The following is a 22,238-nucleotide window of genomic DNA, read 5'->3' as shown; positions in this document are numbered from 1 at the left end:
TCTTATCAGAAGTCACTCCTATCTAAATGTTTCACATGTGGATTTTATGGGGACACTTAAGTTTTCAGAGTTTCAAATGCTACTTACTATAAACTAACCCCAAATTTTATTCCCCTTGCTTTTGTTTTCAGATTAATGTGTTCAGTTTAATTGGAAGGCCCTTCCATAATTTGTTCTAAACAAAATTTAAGACCTTTGGTTTACTTCATGCTGTTCAACTAAAGTCAGACTTACCTGAGTTTTCCCTTTAAAGCAAAGCAGACACCATTCATGTGGTCTGTCCTTTCAACAGAAAACCATGTTAGTTTTTTATCCACATAATATTCATTTCCAGTCCCTAGAAACAATTTCTAGAGAGAGCAAATTTGCCACACATACAGCAAGTAGCATATAAATATGCATCATGAAAAATTTTCCACACACAGAGAAAACATCATGATTTGGTTTGGAAAACAAGTCATTTTAAAAGTTGTGGAAAATAGGATCTGTTCCTGTCTTTAAGGCAAGATCTGCCGCTGACAGTCATTTTAGTTATTCTGTGCCTGTAACCAGCTTTCCCTGAATTACCTTGAGATAATCATGGTGTGTGATCAATTGCAAGCTCATATATTGTAATCTCAAATAGAAAAAAAAATTCTTTTTCTTGAATTTGTTCATAAAGGACAGCTATTCTTAATAGAAAACAGTTTTGTTTCCCAAATCACATTTGAACTGTTTAATTATTGACTTTCTAAATATCAAGACAATGTTTATAGCAATAAACACCTTGGAAAACATTGCAGCCTATGATTATCTATTGTGAGATAGAATCTCTCTTTTTCATCATCAAATATAAAAAAAAAACTTATAGGGAAAGTAATCATAAAAGTTGAAGTTTCTACCCATGTAAAAGAAACACATCTTCTCTTATTGAGTTCCTTCTTATAAAACTATAGTATTTTCTACCAGTTACTATCAAGGTTTTGTATTGTGTGTCTAAAATCATACACACTTTAGAAACCAGCTGCTTCAGCGTGTGCTCCCAATTGCCTCTACGACACCCTCTATCTCCCTTCAGGATCTAAATCAATGTATCCTCACAGATCAACCTGCCTGTCCCAATAGTTTCTTCCATGGCTGACGAAGAATCTGCACCCTTCTATACACCAGTTGCTCTAAGTGTTATTAGGATCAACCCAAATTCCATTTTACCAGAGTCTCTTGCGAAGTCTTAAATCTTTCTGGCATGTGCTCTGCCCCTACCTGTGCTGCAGGGCTGGAGGTGGCAGGGAAAAGGCAGCGAGAGCAGTGTGGCTGCCTTCTGGGAGATCCTGGCCCGGCACAGAGCCGGGGAAGGCAAAGCCGGAGGAAGGAGAGGAGGAGGAATTCGTGTGCCACTGCAAATGTGAAAGGGTGCCAAAAAAAACACCATTCTTTTTCCCAAGAAGTTCAAAGAGCTTTGCAAACATTAACTCAGGAGCCCAAGTAGTCATGCAGAAATTATTAACCTATTATGCCCTTAAAGTAACCACCGCAAGCAAAGTCATGAGCAAAGGGAGTCTATTCGTTGTTTCACTAGACCTCAGATATTTATTGAGTACCTACTACGTGTGAGGCCCTGAAGGTACAGAAACAAGCAAGACGGCCAAGATCTGTGCTCCTCCAGGCTCTAATGCTAGTCCCCAGCCTTTGTTTGCCCAGTCAGGGTACAAAGCACCTGGCTACACTCTTATTACACTTATTTACACTTTATTTTTGCCCAAATTGTTTAATGGGATGTGCTCCATCCTTCAGAATGCCTATAATGTGCTAAGTGCTGAGGAAACACAGAAAAGAAAGATTACCTGTAAATCTCATTACGATGATCAGAGTTGGGGAGTATCAGTTCAAAGTGCTTTATTTTAAGAAGCCATAAGCAAAGCTTTATTGTGAGTAGTCCTGTCTCTTGCAATGTTTATGGAATTACTATAGGCAGACAAAAAGAGTTAAGATCAGTAATATTATTCCAAGCAGTTTATATTAGTAATTTGACTTTAAAAAAATGATTAATCAGCCAAGCAAGCATATTTGGTAAAGTGGAGAGGTTTTATCCATGAGTCTTTTTCTGACCTCTTTTTTGTTTTATGTGACAAAACAGCAGGTCAGATATAGAAAGTGACTTATACCATTTCTAAGTATTTCTTCTTAGCAGACTAGATATTTTAAGTTATATGGTTATCTATGACTAACTGGACCGAAGAGGCTGTTTTTTAAAAATGTGTGACTTTCTGATGAATCAAAAGGGATTTAAGCTGTTGTGTTTTTAAAATGCAAGATAACAATTCTAGTCTGTTCTGGAAGTCTCTAACCCAGTTTGGATGGAACTTAGAGACCACTGCAGTCCTTATTCAGCAACTTACACATATGTTGAAAGTCAGAGGGAATTATAATACCACTTAAAACTCAACTTCCCTCCCCCATAAACATTTCTCTGACTAAACGGAATACAACAGAGGATGGACTTCCCTGGTGGTTCAGTAGCTAAGACTCTACACTGCCAGTGCAGGGGGCCCAGGTTCAATCTCTGGTTGGGGAACAAGATCCCACATGCCACAACCAAGAGTTTACTTGCTGCGACTGAGTCCACAAGCCACAACTAACACCCAGCACAGCCAAACAGATACATAAATATTTTAAAAAAGAATGTAACAGAGAAATAATATTGATCTGTTACCAAGTGTATTATTTAATACACATACCCCATGAAATTCAAACTCCTTATCTTATTAACTAAATAGCCTCTACACTGGGCCCCAAACTACTAGTCCAGCCTCAGGCTCATCTCCCTATTATTCTCACTGCAGCATAGACATTCATAATTTTCACTATATCATACTTACCTGGAGCACGGCCTTGAAGACTGCTCTCCACTCCCTCCAATACATGTGTAATGAACTCTGCCCACCTGGAAAATTGTTCATTTTTTAAGATCGGATACTTCTAGTTACTTCTTCCCCAATTTTCACACCATTAGCTTGTTACGTATCTATTTATATAAGTATGTAGTTAAGCTTGCAAACTTCCTATAGAGAGAGATTCCTTTGTATGTTCAATAACTAGTACTACAACTTTGTAGAAGCTGAATTTCCTACAAAACATCAATATAACACTTCCTGAAGCTGGCAAGGTGACGAATTAAACATGGGTTTACTCTGCAGGTAAAAGCACAAATGGGATGTCTAAAAACCCTTTATTATGCAGAGCTGCTAATAAAGAGAATAATATAAGTTAAATAAATTATTATGTTAAAAATATACTATTTTTGTTAAAAACCTACTACAATAATATCAACATCATTGCCATTCAGCTTTTTACCCTTTAAATGAGCCAAGACCATATTCTATTCCTATTATAATAATTACACTGAAGAGAAAATGGTATGCTTACGGAATTGCTACAGAGGACGAGAAAGCTAACCACTGAAGCAGTGACAATACTAGCTGAAGCTATTTATTTCCGGTTTCAAATGAAACTGGAGAAAAGAAGCGAGGGATAGGAAGGGCCCAGAAAAAAAGAGGAAAGAAGAAAATGGAGGCTGTATTGCTGTCAAAAGTTATCCTTCAGATTCACTTTTGCCATTTTTCTCTTTATTAAAGTGAGAAAAATAGATGTTCTTATAGGTTGTACAGAAAGAACATAGTGACAGTCAGTTGAAGATAAATACTGCTTAGTAAACAAGCCGTTTTGTCTCTAGGGGTTCTTATAAAAATTATTTACAGGATATCCTTTCTTTTCATTCTCTGGATTTTAAATATTGATGATCTGTTTTCTAGTTTTGTGCAAATAAATTTCAGGAATTCAATAACTGAACAATGTGGATTTGTACATTAGTGTGAACTCTTGTATGGTCTGTCTTATGTAAAGTTAGTTGATAAAGCAGCAACAAGGTTTCAGAGGATTGATTCTAATTTTGAAATAAGTTCTACTTTGGATAAAATGTTATTAAACAGCATTGCAGACTGCAGAGAAATCATTCATGAAAGGAAGAGTCAACCAAGGAAGTAAGCTAACTGCTATCCTATTTTAAGAAGATGCCACAGCCATTCAAGCCTCAGCAACCACCACCCTGATCAGTCAACAGCCATCATCCTCAAGGCAAGAACCTCCACCAGCCTTGCTGAAGGCTGAGACATGATTAGCAGTTTTTTAGCATAATTTATAATTTAGGGATATATGTTGCTTTTTAAAGACATAATGCTATTGCACATTTCATAGACTATAGTGTAAACATAATTTTTATATGCACTGGAAAACCAAAAGTTTATTTGACTCAGCTTATTGTGATACTTGCATTACTGCAGTGATTTGTATCCGAACCTGCAATATCACTGAGGTTGGCCTCCTCCACATCACTTTGTGCGTGTGTGTGTGTGTGTGTGTGTATTCTGTGTGTGCGTATTCTGGTGTGAATCTGTGAATAGCATATATATTTAAGATGTCACACTTTCAATGGACACAGTGAAGTGCTTTCTCATTCCTTATTAGTTCATCTGATCCTCACAGCAACATTTTTAGGTGGGTATGTACCTTACAGATGAAGAGACTTCATCTCAGATAGATTGAGTTAACTTGCAGAATTTATACATAAACCCAGGCAGTGTGACAGTACTCCCAAGGTTCTTCCATCATAAACCATGTGAATACTTCAAAAATTATTAAAGATGCAGCACTGATTCTTCACATTTCTTTAAAAATGCTAATATTGTACCCCTATTTACTGAGCAAGAAGTATGCATATGCTACACAAAGGTTTTTTTTTTTTTTTTCCCTGATGATTGGAAGTCTTCTAAGAAGCCACATGTCATTCAGGGGATGCATTCCTTGGTTAATTAGTCCTCATCAACACGCAAGCAAATATTTAGTTTTAGATAAAACCCTGAACTCTCAACCTTCATTAATTCTTTAACAGGCAATGCAAATTTGTTTTTCCTGCCAAAGCCAGCAGAGGGCAGGATGCTCCCACCAACAGCCAGCTAGTTGGTGCCACCAGCCAAACCAGGGTAACTACTTGGTAGAGAGTGTTGTGATGTTAGAGCAATCATCATTTTCTCACCTGAATCTGAGAACGGGTGTGGGCTTGAGCTGAGAATAGTGGCTGTGGTCCATGGTCTGAGAAATGTCAGAAAAAGTATTACTTTGAAGTTTGCCCACATTTTGTTTGGAATTTGATCTTTAAGATACCTGGAAACCAGCCAATTCCAATTATCTTCCTGAAATATCTTGCTGAAGTAGGCTACATGAGAGAATTAATTTAAAAGGTGGCATGATAATTTCTGATTCTGGTGTGAGGCTGTCTGAGGTCACAGGTGGGCCATTATACTCACATGCCCTATCTCAGGTCGCCATCTCAGCCCATCCTGCACTTACCGCCTCTCTCTGTTCTTCAGAACTTCTCATGGCTTCCCACTGTGTGCCCTCCTCTGCTTGTCTTCACTGCACAGTCCCCAGTGATAAGGGCTAATGACCTCCTGCTCACTAATTTAAATCCTCTCTTTCTCCAGGCCCAACTCAGGGGCCCACTACTTCTAGGAAGTTTCTGGAGATCCCAGCCCCAGTGATCATGATTGAGAAACTTTCATCAAGTGAACTACTAGGTGATGGCTTTGTACCAGGCCTTGGGTCATAAAAAGTATTGCCCATTCCCCTAGTCCAGGTCTTAGCATGGACAATGCAAAATGAAAGTAAGCAAAAATAAACACCACAGTTCCCAGGAGAGACAAACCAGGGCTTCTGAAGGTGGTAGAAAAATTGTAACGATCTGCGAGTGTTTCCAAACTACGGACTAGAAGTTTATCATTGGTATCATTTATATCTCCCTTTTTTGCTCTCCCTCTCTCTCTTCCTGTATGTATTATATACATAATAATTTATAGGCAATTATTATAAATAAATATATTTATGCTTTTGTGTGTGTTAGTCACTCAGTGATGTCTGACTCTTTGCAGCCCCACGGACTATAACCCTCCAGGCTCTTTCATTCATGGGATTTTCCAGGCAAGAATACTAGACTGGATTGCCATTTCCTTCTCCAGGAGATCTTCCCAACCCAGGGATCGAACCTGGGTCTCCCACATTGCAGGCAGATTCTTTACCATCTGAGCCACCAAGGAAGCTAATGTTATGTTTTTATGTGTATATAAAACTAGTAGTGAAATTGATACCTATAATTCTAATACATAAGGTTCCCTCTAGTCTTCTCCCTTTGTTCATTTGTAACTCCTTTTTCTGACAGCGATAATTCAGCTCTCATTCTACAAAATTTATTTACTTATTTACTCAATTTCAGAATATGCACAGTTTCAGAATTACTAACATACATAACCTCTGTGAAAAACAAATTTACTAAAATGAACGCAATATTTACATGCAGCTCTTTTGTCTTTGGGCTTCCTTGATGGCTCAATGGTAAAGAATCCTCCTGCTGATGCAGCAGATGCAGGTTTGATCCCTGGGTCAGGAAGATCCCCTGGAGAAGGATATGGCAATCCACTCCAGTATTCTTGCCTGGAGAATTCCATGGACAGAGGAGTCTGACGGGCTACAGTCCATGCGGTCTCAAAGAGTCGGACATGATTGAGCAACTGAGCACTCACGGGTGCTTTTGTCTTTGACCTTGTAGAATATATTCAAATCACTGTAATATTACTTAGGTTTATTATTTTTTATCCCATTTGTTATAGTTGTGGTATTCATTTCTAGTACACTTATTGAAAGTGAAAGTCGCTTAGTCATGTCTGACTCTTTGCAATCACGTGGACTACACAGTCCATGGAATTCTCCAGGCCAGAATACTGGAGTGGGTAGACTTTCCCTTCTCCAGGGGATCTTCCCAACCCAGGGATTGAACCCAGGTCTCTCACATTGCAGGCGGATTCTTTACCAGCTTATTAGTAATCTTTTATATTGTTTGGATTCCTACACGTCTTGGTTAGTACTTACGTTTTTCATATGTGAACCACTAGTTGGTCCTCAAAATCAGAACAATACAAGATTTGTTTACAGAAGTGTCCCCATTCATCCTTTGTACCCATTCCCAAACATCTCTACAGATAAATTAAGTTTTGATTGTAATAACATTAAGATTTTAATTTATTCTTGCCATATTACTTTTTGCCCAATGAGCAGATATATGTTTAATTTCTTCTGTCTTCTTCATTTTTACTTGAAGGGTACCATACTCTAGATATATTTTGACACTTTGCTTTTTTATACAAAAGCATATTCTGGATATTACTATATGTTGGTTCATTTTACTTGAAGGGTACCATACTCTAGATATATTTTGACACTTTGCTTTTTTATACAAAAGCATATTCTGGATATCACTATATGTTGGCCTTTCTCATTCCTTTTTATAGCTGCATAATACTCTCTATAGAGAGGATGTACCATAGTTTGTTCAATGGCTCTCCCACAAATGAGCATTTAGGTGGTTTTCCAAATTTAGGGTTTACAAACAATGTTCTAATGAATAATATTGTGCATTGTGTTACTAGAGACAGTTCTTCAAAATAACTTCCTTGAAACAGGATTCAGTCAAAAAGCAAATGCATATGTGCCTTTGTTAAATATTGCTAAATTTTCCTGGAAAGCTTTTAATATCTGTTAATGCCCAAGCCCTACTCCCAGAGGTTCTTGTTTAATTGACTGAAGAATATGGCCAAGCATTATATTAGTATCATGTTTTTATACTTTCTATCACTTGAGAGGTATAATTTGCCCCACAAACCCATATAATCTAAGTGTACAATTAAATAATCTTTAAAATAAATGTGTAGATTTGTTCAAATATCACCACAATTGGTATCTTTTCAAAGCTTCCTAATCATTCTATTGACAATGAAGAGTTTAAGGCCCACTCCTGTTGGTGCTTTTTGCTACCACATGGTGTCGCTATTAAAGGCTCATCTGCTACTTGGGGGCAGAGGGCTTTTCCTGCGCTGCAGCGCCCCTGCTGGTTTAGATTCAGTGGAACCTGTTTCACATGGAACAAACCACCGGGCAAAATCAGTTCTCATTCTTCAGAGTGAAATCAAAATCCCTAAGCTACAAAGGCTCCATTTGAGGGAGCTTCCAGCAAAAGTTACACCCTTGTCCAAATCAGTTCTCCACTAAACTAGTTGTGCTAAAACCTTGTCATTAAGACAGACTTCATTTGTGACTTCTTTAAGGATAATCTCTTTTACATGTCATTTGGTTCCTTCTATCTCAGCAACAATCTGAGGATAACCCTAAGAAAGGAAAACCCAACATGAATTTTAAATATCTCCAATATGAGATACTCCTTTGAATGTCTCCCTGAAAAACCACTCATACTGCTTCTTACAGACAGGGTGTAACTAGGGCAGACTCAGTCTGGGAGATGTTGAAAGGGTTTCCTTAGCAGGAGATATTTGAACAAAGCTTTAACTGAAGACTACTAATTAACCTGGTGAAACAGGTAGATAAAGAGGACACATCCCAGCCAAAGCAAGAGACATGAATATGCAAAGAGCTTGCAGGAGGGTAGAAAAGTAAGGCTAGTGTGACTGGTGCAGAAAGAGATGATGGGGGAATATGCTGCTAGATAAGGTTCTATAGAAGCTGAAGGATTTTGCTCCTAATCTTAAAAGCAGTGAAGTCTCACTGAAAAAAAAAGTAAGTCCTGTATTAGGGAAAGATAGGGGGATTGCATGACTTGGCAACATTTACTAAGAAAAGTTCACTGACTGCAGCAAAGAAAACAGACTGGCAAAAGTAGCTAGTGGAAACCCAATTAGAAAACTAACGCTTTGAAACAGGGAGAAATGATTTTTTTTTTTTAATCCAGTGGGTGACTGAAGTGGTGCTAATATTGAAAAATGCAATAGACTGACAGGACTTAATGACTGGTTGACTCTGGAGGCTGGGAGAAAGGTTATCAAGGATGACTCAAGCTAGCATACTATACCACCTACTTCCCCTCCTCATTGCAGTTATCTTCAGCCCTCCTCATCATTCATTTTAAACTTTTAGCTCATAACTCTCTGTCACTTTCTCCAAGTGACAATTCTTGGTTATTGTTGCTTGGAGAAAGAAACAATAATCTTGAATTGTGATAATTCTTGATTATTTCAATATATCTGCAGGAAATCCTTCCATTATCCTGGTTGCTTTAGTTCTTTGATTTCCTCTCCTTAAATCATTTTGTGTTCTCTGTCACCTTAGTAACAGATTCCCATGGACACATACCTGACCTTTCACTCTTGTTAACTGAAATCCCTCCATAGTCTCATTTGCAAAAAACCCTCCTAGCCCTGTAATAACTTTTTGACTCTTCTTGGCCCTGTATGCATTGATTCTTCCACAACTGCACTGTCCATCATCCCATCGTATGCTTACCTTCATTACTAAACAACTTAAATTCCAGAATTATTTTAATCACCCTCTTTCATATACCTTCAACTCACTTAGATCCCTTGCAATCTGTAGACACTCATGGCCAACCCACCATTATGATCATTAAGCGATGCTCTTTGAGGTTGTGTAAAAATAAGGCATATGCCTGGTATCTTATGTTTTCCCCTTAAGATCTAATCTCTTTCCTCTTCCTTCCCACTCGATGCCCTGAGAAGCTGATCTGTATTATTTCTGTAGTGTTCTCATGTCCTCTGCTTTCAAATGTGCAAACAATGGAAAGTCCTAGCAGGATATAGAAAGGATAGAGGATAATAGAGTTCTGGTTATTTATTCTATTGGTTTTGTCCCTGCAAGTTCACTGAAGGCTGTCCACATCCCTAAATGAAGTCATTCACTGGCCCACTGTAGGGGACTCATGCTCCTTCTGGATTTTGGAAATCTCTGCTTTCACCCAGGCCTTCCATCTAGAGATGGTAGTAGCTCTATTGCTAGTAGACCTGGATTCCTGCACATATCTGTAGTTCGACTGCACTCCACTCACAACTTTTGTTTTAGATTTATTATCAAAGTATAAGTTCACAGTGTAATGCACACGAGCCACTCTCCTTTGACAAATGTATACACCTAAAAATCCCACATTCGAAATAAAATATAGAAAATTTCCATCACATCTGAACATTTTCTCATGACCCTTTCCCGTCAGTAAAACACTATTCTGCCACAGCAAGCGCTATTCTGATTTCTGGTCACCATAAATTATATTTATCTACTTAAACTTTCATAAATTAAATTACATAGTTTTTATTCTTCTATGTCTTGCTTTTTGCTATCAACATTATGTCTACGAGATTCATAATATAGGTGTATCTGTGGTATATCTCTTTTTACTGCAAACGTTTTCCCAGTGTATGCATATACTATATACATTAAAGTGGTTTCTAGTTACTGTTTTTTACACATAAAGATATTATGAGTGTTCTTCTAGAGTCTTTTGTGGGCATATGTTTTCATTTTTCTTAGATAATTAAAGAGGAGTGGAAATGCTAAGTCATAAGGAAAATCTGTGTTTACTTTTGTAAGAAATCTCTAGTTTTTCAAAGTGATCAAATGATTTTATATTCCATAAGTAAGTCATGATGGCTCCAGTTGCTCCATGTTTTCACAGTGTTTGGGGTTTTCTTTATAATTTTAGGCATTTTACTGAATGCGTGGTAGTATCTCATTGTGCTTTTAACTTGCATTTCTAATACTGAGCACCTGCTCATGTGCTTTTTGAGCATTTGTCAACCTTCTTTTGGGAGGTGTCCCAGTCTTTGGCCCAGTGGGTAAGGGAGCATTTATCTTTCTATGAGCAAATTATACATAGTTCTTTTTATATTCTCAATGTAAGACTTTTTCATATACATATATTTTGACGGTATTTTCTTTCATTTACTGCCTTGCTTAATCCACATTTTCTGTAGATAAGAGACTATTATATCGATGTTAATTTCCTGTTTTGATCATTATATTACTGTGGTTATCTAACAGAATGTCCTTGTTTTAGAAGATATACACTGAAGAAGGCAGAAGTTAAGAAGCATCATGTCTGATATAGGTAGATCTCTCTCTCTCTCTCTTTCTCTAATATATTAGAGAGAGAGAAAATGCTATAGCAAATACGATAAAATGTTAACATGGAGAATCTGAGTGAAGAGTAATAAGGAAGTCTTCACACTAGCAACTTTTCTGAAAGTCTGAAATTATTTCAACATAAAATTTTTAAAAATAATTTACAATATGAAAGAAATCATAACAAGAAAGTCTTTTAGTGAGAAGGAAGGTGTTAGAGACTGAATCTTTGTTTGGCTGTGCCACGCAGCTTACAGGATCTTAGTTCCCCGACCAGGGATCAAACCTGGGCCATGGCAGTAAAAGCACCGAGTCCTAAATACTGGACCACCAAGGAATTCCTGGACTGAATCTTTTTATGTCCCCCAAATCCATATGTTGAGGCCCTTACTCCAGTGTGATACATTAGGAGGTGGGGCCTTTGGAAAGTAATTAGGTCTAAACAAGATCATGATTGTAGCCCCTTAGTGATGGGATTAGTGCCATTTTAAGATGTGAAAGGGAAGCCAGCTTCCCTTTTCTGCTATGTGAGGATACAATGAGAAGTCAGCCATCTACAAACCAGGAAGAGGGATCTCATCAGACACTAAATCTGCCAGCACCTTAATATTAGACTCCCCAGCATCCAAAACTGTGAAAAATACTTATTTGTTTTTTAAGCTATTCACCCTCTGATATTTTGCTATAGGAGTCTAAACAAAGATGGAAAGATTCCTCAGATTTATATACCAGTGGGATGACAAGTCAGATGAGGATGGAAGTATGTTGAAAATGTTATGTAGAAGCTAAATTGTAGAAAATTTAAATGCCACACTAAAGATAATTGATTATATAACTAACAATAGAGCAACAATCATTAACAGTAACATTACAATACGTTAATAATTATTAACAATATGTTAGCAATTATTGACTATTGGGACAATATGTGTGATGTACTATTTTAGGAAAATTAATATGGCAAAGGCATTCTTGGGGAGACAACAGACTAGTTGGAGGAACCAATTAATAGGTAATTGCAATAACCCAGCAAAAGAAGGTTTGAACTTGGGTGGTAATGAGAATGAAAAAGAAAGAATAGATATGAAAAGCATTATGATGCAGTACCTCTGGATGGGTCTTAGAAATCCATAACCTTTCAAAAGCTCCTCAGGAAATTCCCATACACAGCCAGCCTTTGAGACTAGAAGAAGTAACAGTACCATATAGTGACATAAATGAAGCAAGACCACTGGACAGAGGAATTCGTGATCAAAGAGAACAAGACTGATGCTTAAGAAAGTGAGGGTTACCATAATAAAATTGTGAGTTTAATTATCATCAGACAGAGCACTTGAACAAAATGAAAACTCAAAGTAGCAAATCCTAAAGGAATGTAACAAAATGGAAAACTTTATATTGACTAGAAATGAAGCCAAAAATTTAGATGAAGGCTGATCAGTATTGTTTGCTGCTGCTGCTGTTAAGCTGCTTCAGTCATGTCCGACTCTGTGCAACCCCATAGATGGCAGCCCACAAGGCTCCCCCGTCCCTGGGATTCTCCAGGCAAGAACACTGGAGTGGGTTGCCATTTCCTTCTCCGATGCATGAAAGTGAAAAGTCAAAGTGAAGTCGCTCAGTCATGTCCGACCCTCAGTGACGCCATGGACTGCAGCCTACCAGGCTCCTCCGTCCATGGGATTTTCCAGGCAAGAGTACTGTTGTGGGGTGCCATTGCCTTCTCCAGATCAGTACTGTTTAGGACAACATTTTTTTATATCTTTATTAAATTATAATGAATTTTAAGTTTTATTGTATGTATTTAGGAGAATATGAATTAATAAAAATACATATGATACAATGCAAGCTATATCTACTCTTATTCCTTTTGTTCATCTCCCCCATTGGCCTGAGCTGTAAAAGTCTTTCTTGCATATTTCCTAAAGAATGAACCAAATGCCTGTTCCTAAAACCTTCTAGATATACACTTAATTCTCTGTAATTTCTACCTCGTGAGCCTCCACAGGGCAGCACAGCACAGAGTAGTTAGTGCTTTACACTCAGTGTCAAACAAAATGGAGTGAAGTCACCCTTCCAGTCATAAGATCAACAAAAAAATCCCTTTCTCCTGCCTCCTCTCTCTCTAATAGGATTCAAATAATTGCATATTTGAATGTTTTTTAAGAAAACAAAGTTTGGCTGATCCAGACAGTAAATACGCAAGCAAACAGTGGAATAAAATGAGAGCTACATCACGCACTTCGAGGTGGTCGGTAAATGGTATCTTCCTTCCCCAACCAGCTCCACCTACCATGAGAGGAGAGTGAGAGGTAGAAGAGAAACTGCTGTCATTTTAAAATAAAGTTCATTCGTGTTCTTGCTGGCAACCTCAGTTCTCTCAGACAACAAATTCATTTCTATTGGGCCCTGTTGGGATACAGAGTGTTTTACCAAAGGAGTGCAGAGAGGTCATAAAGTAACATTCAGGAGTATTTTCTGCTTAATGTGGGAGGAAAGAGAGAGTAGGCAAAGATCTCTGGGAACAATCTTATCTCCCCCACTAATTCTACCGATTAGAGATTCATAGTAGTTAATGAGCTGTTCTTTTAAAGTACAAAGGTCTTATACGGTTAAGCCTCACTTGCACCTGAATGTCAGCAAACAAATATTCTATTTTAGCTAAAATTCAAGGCAGAAAAACTTGTGGTAGGGGAAAGAGACATGAAGAAACTTTCTGAGAATTAGGGATAGTGGCAGATTTCTGATAGCTAGAGACTCAAAAGGCAATGAGTATCTGAAACTAAGGGAAGAAATGGCAGGATCTCTAAAGTCAAAGAGGCAAAGGGGAAGTTCAGTGTTGACATTTTGATCAAAGGTCAAAGAGCAATGGATGTGTGCCACTCATCTTCCAGCAGGAATTTCAGATGACTACAGTAATATAGACTGATAATAATAGTTCCTCTAATTTTTATACAAAAAAATTATAATTCTTACAATTTTATGACAGGTATTATATCATCATTTCCTGACTGAGGAAACTTGCACACAGACATTATATAGCGTGCTCAAGTTTTACACTAAAACTCATTAATGGAAGGACAGAATTTGACTATACATTTTTTTTTTTTTTTTTTTAACTACAAAATGTACCTTGCCTTCAGGGAAGGCCTCTGTATTTGGCAGGCTATAAATCTCATCTTCCTTCTGCTGGCCTCAATCTTCTCAGTTGAGAGCTTAGTGGACTTGTCTAGTTCAACTCAATGTCTATCTGGTCAACCTATGCCCTTTTAAAGAAGGGTGTCAAAGAGTGGAAAGGATTCAAACTGTGGATTAACTCTGGGACTGCATCTCAGCTCTGCTATTTATGTGCTATGTGCTGCCAACATAGTTCTTTGTCCGTAAAATCAATGATCATTCCTCTTAGAGTACTCTTGGTGATTATTTGAGTTATCTACTGCTGCATAACAAACCACATCACAATTCAGTGGCTTAAAAAAATGATATTTATTGGGGCTTCCCATGTGGCTCTGTGGTAAAGAATCTGCCTGCAATGCAGAATATGAGGGTTCAATCCCTAGGTCAAGAAGATTGCCTGGAGGAAATGACAACCCACTCTAGTATTCTTGCCTGGAAAATCCCATGGACAGAGGAACCTGGCAGACTACAGTCCATGGGGTTGAAGAGTCAGAAGCAACTGAGCACACATTGTGCTAATAATTCTGTGATCTGATCAAAGTCTGGTAGGGACAAGTCATATCTGCTCTACTTAATATCAGCAGGGGCAACTTGAAGCCTAGGGCAAGCATCATGTAAAGCAGGGATCTCCAACCTTCAGGATCTAATGATGATCTGAGTTGGAGCATAATAGTAGAAACAAAGTGCAAAATAAATGTAATGTGCTTGAATTACATTTACAATTCAGCTGAATTACAAAACTTTCCTTCCCAGTCCATATAAAGATTGCCTTCGATGAAACTAGTTCCTAGTGTCAAAAAGGTTGGGGACTGCTGATGTAAAAATGCTTCAGTTCAGTTCAGTTCAGTCACTTAGTCATGTCCGACTCTTTGTGACCCCATGAATCGCAGCACGCCAGGCCTCCCTGTCCATCACCAACTCCCAGAGTTCATTCAAACTCACGTCCATCGAGCCAGTGATGCCATCCAGCCGTCTCATCCTCTGTCATCCCCTTCTCCTCCTGCCCCCAATCCCTCCCAGCATCAGAGTCTTTTCCAATGAGTCAACTCTTCGCATGAGGTGGCTAAAGTACTGGAGTTTCAGCTTTAGCATCGGTCCTTCCAATGAACACCCAGGACTGATCTCCTTTAGAATGGACTGGTTGGATCTCCTTGCAGTCCAAGGGACTCTCAAGAGTCTGCTCCAACACCACTAGTTACTCACAAATCTGGCTACTGATTCTGGCTGTAGTCTGATCCCTTCGCTGGTGCTGTCAATCAGAACATCTACATCTCCCTGTAGCTTGGGCTTCCTTGCAGAATGGGGTTCCAGAATTACTCAATCCAAGAGAAAGAGCTGTTAGGTGGAAGCTCTATTTCTTTTTATGTTCTAGCCTCAGAAGCCATATAACACCACTTTTTATAGCATGTTATTCTTTGAGGTAGCCACTAAGGTTTGCCAGGTTTTAGGTAATGGGACATATATTCCATTAATGGGGGGACTGACAATGTTCTGGAAGATCACTGGGAACCAAAAGTAGTGTAGAGGCTGCTCTTGGAAACTAAAATCTTCCAGGATTAACTTTCGGTCATACCAATTCATTTCTCTCCCACAAGCAAAATAAACTCACTCTTCCACAAGACCTCTCTTCCAAGCTTATCAGGCTTAGACTTGAGGTTTTGGATCTTGTCATCTAAATCTGATGAAGTTCTTTGGGTGTGATTCCTTGGGTAAGCACCTCGAGTACCATTTCTCTTGATCTGCAGATCTGTGAACTGTAGAAATGATTCATCTATTCCACATACACCTGAGATACAATAATGTATTAGAGGGAAGAAAACCATTAAATGTATTCATATTCAAATAAGATAAAACACAGCAGTCCCTGGTTTATAACAGTTCTTACATACAGCCAGATACATGTTATTATCAGTTCCCTGATTAGTGCTCAGTTCTACTACCAGAAATTCTCCATGAGTCTTTGCTTTTTGGGCTCTTTCCAACCACTAACATATCTTTTCCATTCCATAAAATGTAGGTTACCTTTGCAGTTTAGTGGGGTTTTAGTCTGCTTTTTGTCCACAGATTTTGAGGAGTCCAAAGTGAAAAAGGGTTAGTCGCTCAGTCATGTCCGACTCTTTGCAACCCCATGGGCTCTAGCCCTCTAGGATTCTCTGCCCATGGGGTTTTCCAGGCAAGAATATTGGAGTGAGTAGCCATTCCCTTCTCCAGGGGATCTTCCTGACCCAGGGATGGAACATGAATCTCCCACATTGCAGGCAGATTCTCTATCATCTTAATATATCTTTCAAAGTTATACTATCTCTATCTTTTTCAGTAGAAGGAGATAAAATTCCTTTAAACATTTTGTGGGTTTCTTATGAATCAATTTACAATTCACCCCATTAGACAATAGAAATATATCCAGATCTCACTGGGATAGACCTTTTTCTGACTTGAGGTCTCCTTAAGGCCATTTCCTTTAAGCTTCTTAGAAAGCTTATTATTTTTATAGAATGAATCTGTGAGGCACCTAGTGAGATCCCTAGAGGGCCTTCGTCTGTTTGAAATGGTCTATAAGGTACTATCTAAAAACTTCATGAGGCTTTAACAAAAGATTTTATATTTAGACCACATTTTCCTGACAGCCCCCTGGATTTGATCTCTGCTCAGAAGCCACATCTTAATTTAGAATCATTTGCCATCTGGAGAGGCTGGGAATGAGAAACAGTTTTCTTTTCCAACCCAGCAAGTCCTGGAGACTTTATATATAACAGTTCTTTCTTTAGCTCATCTTTCTTCCTTGCATTTTACTACAGGAAGCTAAAAGCAGACAAGAGGCAAATCACATTCAACCCTCTTTCAGCGATTCTTCTGAGCTAGAAAATAGGTGTATTTCTTATTTCCCACCTTATTGCAGGAGACATTGTTGCTAAACTTTCTTTTACTATGTAACAAAAGTACCTTTTCCTTCAGCTTCCAACATTTTCCTCTTTCCTTTAAATTTTCACCAAAAGTCTTTTTAAGGTCCATTAAGCTTTCTCATTTCCTCTACCCCTTTCAGATCTAACACTATCCTAAAGATGCTTCCCATTTCTGCCTGCTTCCAAGTCCTAGAGCTACTTCCATATATATTTGGTTTAGTTTTGGCTGAACGTTGCTTCCTGAAACCATAATGTATTCCAGCTATTTACTCCTGCCTATAAAACCACCCTAAAACTCAATGACCTAAAAGAAGGACGTTTATTTTGCTCAGAAATCCCCAATTAGAGAAAAACTCTGTTTAACTCAGCCTTAGCAGGGGCAGCTTAAAAGCTGATGACTGAATTCATATTTTGTCTCTGCTCCATGATGTTTGGGATGTCAGCAGGTGAATGATTTGTAGGCTAGAGACTGGACCTGAAGACTTGTTAACTCAAGACTGATATTGGCTGTTGGCTGAAATCTTTTGGGGCTGTTGGACAAAACAACTACACGTAATCTCTCCATGTGTCCTGAGCTTCCCTACAACATGGTGGCTGGATTGCAAGAGTTCACATTTTGAGAGAAATGGTGAGCCAAGAGAAGTTTCATTACCTTCTATGATTTACCCTTACAAGTCATGGATGTCACCTGTGCTGCGTTCTTTTCGTTGAAATAATCACACAGGTCCTGTAAGTTCAAGTGGAAGAGAAGTGGTTTCCCCAGAAAGGACAGTGGCAAAATTCTGGAGCAGTATGTGAAACCAAAATATATTATTGTCATTTTGGGAAAATATGCTCTGCCTCAAAAGGGAAAAATGAAATAATTTACATTTTAAAACATATGTCAGTTCACTGTCTCAAGTAAAACAAGTTTCTCTTCTATCTTCACCCAAAATACAGCCAAAATAACATGGGGTATATTCATGGTCTTTAAAGACACCTTGGATTGAAGGTACAATCTTATGAGTGTAGATGTGTGTATAATTTTTATGTGGCAAGAACACATCACATTCTTAAAATATCATTGACCAGAATCTATTGACTAAGAACTGTTGCTATGATCTATATTATAGAGTGGGCTTCCATGGTAGCTTAGATGGTAAAGAATCTGTCTGTAATGCAGGAGAGCTGGGTTCAACCCCTGGATTGGAAAGATCCCCTGAAGAAGGGAATGGCAATCCACTCTAGTATTCTTGTTGGGAGAATTCCATGGGCAGAGGAGCCTGGTGGGCTATAGTCCATGGGGTTGCCAAGAGTTGGACATGACTGAGAGTGACTAACCACCACGTATTATAGAGTACAATGTTTAAAACTGTATTTCCTATTCCAGTAATAGGACCTATTTCCAATAAGGCAGAAGGTCAGTTTTACAGATGTTTCCTTCAGAAAAATTAACAGAAGGAAAAAGGAACATCATTATAAAAAGTTATATTTCCTATCATTTTTATAATCTAACTGGTATGTATTAGACAGTCTTAAGCAAACACATATTCTCTCTTTGCTCCATTCTGCCCTTAAATAAACTCCCTCAACTGAAACCATAATCAATTTACAGTAATTCAGCATTCCTGTTTCTTTAGAGTGGGCATCAAAAGGGGTACATTATGATAGTACTGAAAGCCATTGGGGACTGTGTCAACCTGCCCCTAGAGTTGTTCTCAAATTTCAATAACAAGCTCTAGTTTCATAAATCTAGCCTCAAAAGATGTTAAGTTAGATTCATGTGGGTCATGACTCAAAAGTGACCAAGCTATGTGAAGAAGGAAGTAATAAAGCAAAATTCTTTCCCCTTCTAAACCAATCCTCACCACTGTAATTCCCATTATCTACTGCTTCTTGCGTTACTAGAGTGGAAAATGGAAGAACACACATAATCAGAAAGGAAAAGAAGAAAAAGCGGTAGTAAGAATGAGGACTGGAAGTATTCCACCAGGAGGCGTGTCAGGCACGTGCCACTCTAATCTCCAGTCCAAACAAGAAAAATTTGTTATCATCAGAAATTGGATAGAACTGTCTAAAGTATATATTATTACTTATATTCACTTAGAATATTAATCAATGGTTTTGTTTCTAGTGTTCTATAAAAATTGCAAATTGATAGGGATCTAAAACTAAAGATCTGAGTAACATGATCATGCTAGAAAATATTATTTTCCAGCTACTTCTACACTGACATTGAACATTGCAGAGACAATTTCGAAAATGCTTACAAGTAGTCTGTACCTCAGAAGTTAACATTCACCACCTCCCACCATCTGTCTATACTAACTCCTCAATATGAACAAATGATTGTGATCTTTCTCTCTCTCATTGCCTGTTAGAACCCCCTTTAATGAGTTGGACCTGCCCAAAATTTTATTGCAGTTACTCTACTTGATTCAGTCTCAAAAGACCTAGTCCACTGAATAGACGAGCTTATTGATAAATAATTAGGAAAATACATACAATACATTAAAAACTTAAAAGTAAAAATAGATACTTCTGCTTTTATCCATGACAGACTATCTGGTGCAGTAATTGGTTCTCTGCCATCTAACAACGTGAATGATTCTCAAATATATTATGCTAAGCAAATGAAGTCAAATACAAAAAAAGAAGACATTTTAACATTTGAGTCTTTAGTAACTGTAGCACATCAGAGCGGATACATCAAGAAGCAACTAAAAATTAGGACTGCATCTTAGAAGAGAAGTTTGGACTATAAGCATGTAGGTTTGTTAAAGACAAAAGAGCAGATGAGATCACAAAAAGAGAATTTTTAGGTTGCAAAGAGCCAAAGCCAGAATGTTAGCATTTAAGGAATACACAGGGAAAGGAAACTATGTGAAGAACGCTGAGAAAGAGAAAAAGAGGTAGGAAAAGAAGAACCAGGAGACAGAGATATTTCAGAAAACAAGGAAAAATAACTCTGGGAGAGGACATTCTGTGTCAAAGACCCGAGAAGGACTAAGAAAGTGAAGGGTGACGTGTTTTTTGCAGTAGGCTATGGACGGCCATTCCTGAGCATAGAGAAGGTGATTTTAGATGAGTGTTGAGAACAGGTCTATTACAGTGGATTGAGGAGTGGATGAGAGGGGGAGATGGGGACAGAGAATATATCCCACTTCATAAAAGTCTGTTTCAGAAAGTAAAGAAGAAATAATAGAAATAAAGAAGAAATAGCCAAGTCTTTGTATCTTTATGAATATTTCTATGAATGTAATCTTCCTACCTGATTGTAAATTTAGGCTATTTAATAAGTACTTTTCAGCAAATGGATTCTCAATAAGAGATTCAGGATATCACCCATATATATCTGACAAAGGAAAACGGACTTAGAGAAAAACACATCTTATGAACTACACTTCACATATAGAAAATCACATTTTATGAACCCGAGTTCACATGTTATATAAAAGCAAAGATCCAGATTGTGGTATAGAACTGAAATGAAAGTCTTGTTTTTGTTCTGTGCAGAAAACTAGGCTGTACTTCCTCGTTCTGGTTCACTTGCATCTCACACGATTGTGTCACCTTGTATCTTTCCTTTTGAAAATAAAAGGCAAACTCAGCAGGTCTTTTTTCCTAAACTGCTTCAGGAACCAGCCGTTGCCACATTAAAAGCTTTAGTTGGAAGATTATAAAAATAGTCTAATGCTTCCTAGCAGGTAACTACTTGTGAACCAATTCTCCTTTCATGGATGTAGTGAAGTTAAATCAAATGGCCCAGGAAAGAAAGGCTACGAGAGAGAAGAGAGAGCTGGTAGACATTTAAACAGCAAAAGTGCATTGTGTTTGGAATGTTTTGTGTAAATGTTAAACAGAACCCACATTTAACCACCTGCTTCTTGGAAGGGTTCAAATGACAATTTCAAGCACAACTGAGTAACACTCAAAAGAAAATCAAGTGTAATTTCCTAAGTTGCTGAAGCAAGGGTTCTTCTATGAAATCACCATTAGTATTTCTAAACTGAATTTGATAATATTTGAAATTTACTACACACAGTTCAGTGGCACCTGGAAACTTCTTCATGCACAGATAAAATTATAAGAAAGACTTTTAAAAATGATTGTTTCTCTGTGTGTGTGTTTTAAAATATCTTGTATCATATTTAAGATAAAACCAAATTATTAAAGATGAAATCTTTAATAATTTTTAATTTTTCTCTTTCTTATGAAAAAAAATGTTTTTAAGACATATTAAAAAGTAGGGGGAAAAGTACCATATGAAGACACTTACATGACACCAACCATACAGCTTGTCTTGAAATTCTTAACCTGTCTGCTATCTCTCAGTTAGGGGAGGAAAGCTAACAGTAGAATTTTCAGGTTTCTTTGATAAATCTCCTAAGATAGCTCTTTTACTACCTTTATTAAATACCAACTTCAGATTATCACTGCTGCTTTAAAACCTTCAGTTCAGTTCTGTTCAGTTCAGTCGCTCAGTTGTGTCCAACTCTGCAACCCCATGAATCGCAGCACACCAGCCTTCCCTGTCCATCACCAACTCCCGGAGTTCACTCAAACTCATGTCCATCAAGTCGGTGATGCCATCCAGCCATCTCATCCTCTATCGTCCCCTTCTCCTCCTGTCCCCAATCCCTCCCAGCATCAGGGTCTTTTCCAATGAGTCAACTCTTTGCATGAGGTGGCCAAAGTATTGGAGTTCCAGCTTCAGCATCAGTCCTTCCAAAGAATACTCAGGACTGATCTTTAGAATGGACTGGTTGGATCGCCTTGCAGTCCAAGGGACTCTCAAGAGTCTTCTCCAGCACCACAGTTCAAAAGCATCAATTCTTTGGTGCTCAGCTTTCTGTATAGTCCAACTCTCACATCCATACATGACTACTGGAAAAACCATAGCTTTGACCAGACGGACCTTTGTTGGCAAAGTGATATCTCTGCTTTTTAATATGCTATCTAGGTTGGTCATAACTTTCCTTCCAAGGAGTAAGCGTCATTTAATTTCATGGCTGCAATCACCATCTGCAGTGATTTTGGAGCCCAAAAAAATAAAGTCTGACACTGTTTCCACTGTTTCACCATTTTTAAAATCTTCAGCCTCCCTCAAAGACATAACCAAGTTTAAATGCTATAATCTGAACCCCATCAGACCCTCCATTCTAATTCTATAGT

General features: G+C 38.1%; 1 protein-coding gene across 1 annotated transcript in view; it reads right to left on the bottom strand.

Annotated features, from left to right (window-relative positions):
• Nucleotides 1-1,354, bottom strand: part of CYTIP (cytohesin 1 interacting protein) — an 83,225-nt gene extending 81,871 nt beyond the window's left edge. Inside the window, exons 1-2 of the mRNA XM_019972498.2 lie at nt 1,243-1,354; nt 235-282 (exon numbers count right to left, since the gene is read on the bottom strand). The gene's annotated coding sequence lies outside the window, so the exon portion shown is untranslated. The remainder of the gene's footprint in view (nt 1-234; nt 283-1,242) is intronic.
• Nucleotides 1,355-22,238: the final 20,884 nt, after the last annotated feature.

The sequence above is a fragment of the Bos indicus genome, chromosome 2 (genome assembly GCF_029378745.1).
Source record: "Bos indicus isolate NIAB-ARS_2022 breed Sahiwal x Tharparkar chromosome 2, NIAB-ARS_B.indTharparkar_mat_pri_1.0, whole genome shotgun sequence".
Lineage (NCBI taxonomy): Eukaryota > Metazoa > Chordata > Mammalia > Artiodactyla > Bovidae > Bos > Bos indicus.
This window is presented reverse-complemented; position numbering and strand designations above follow the sequence as displayed.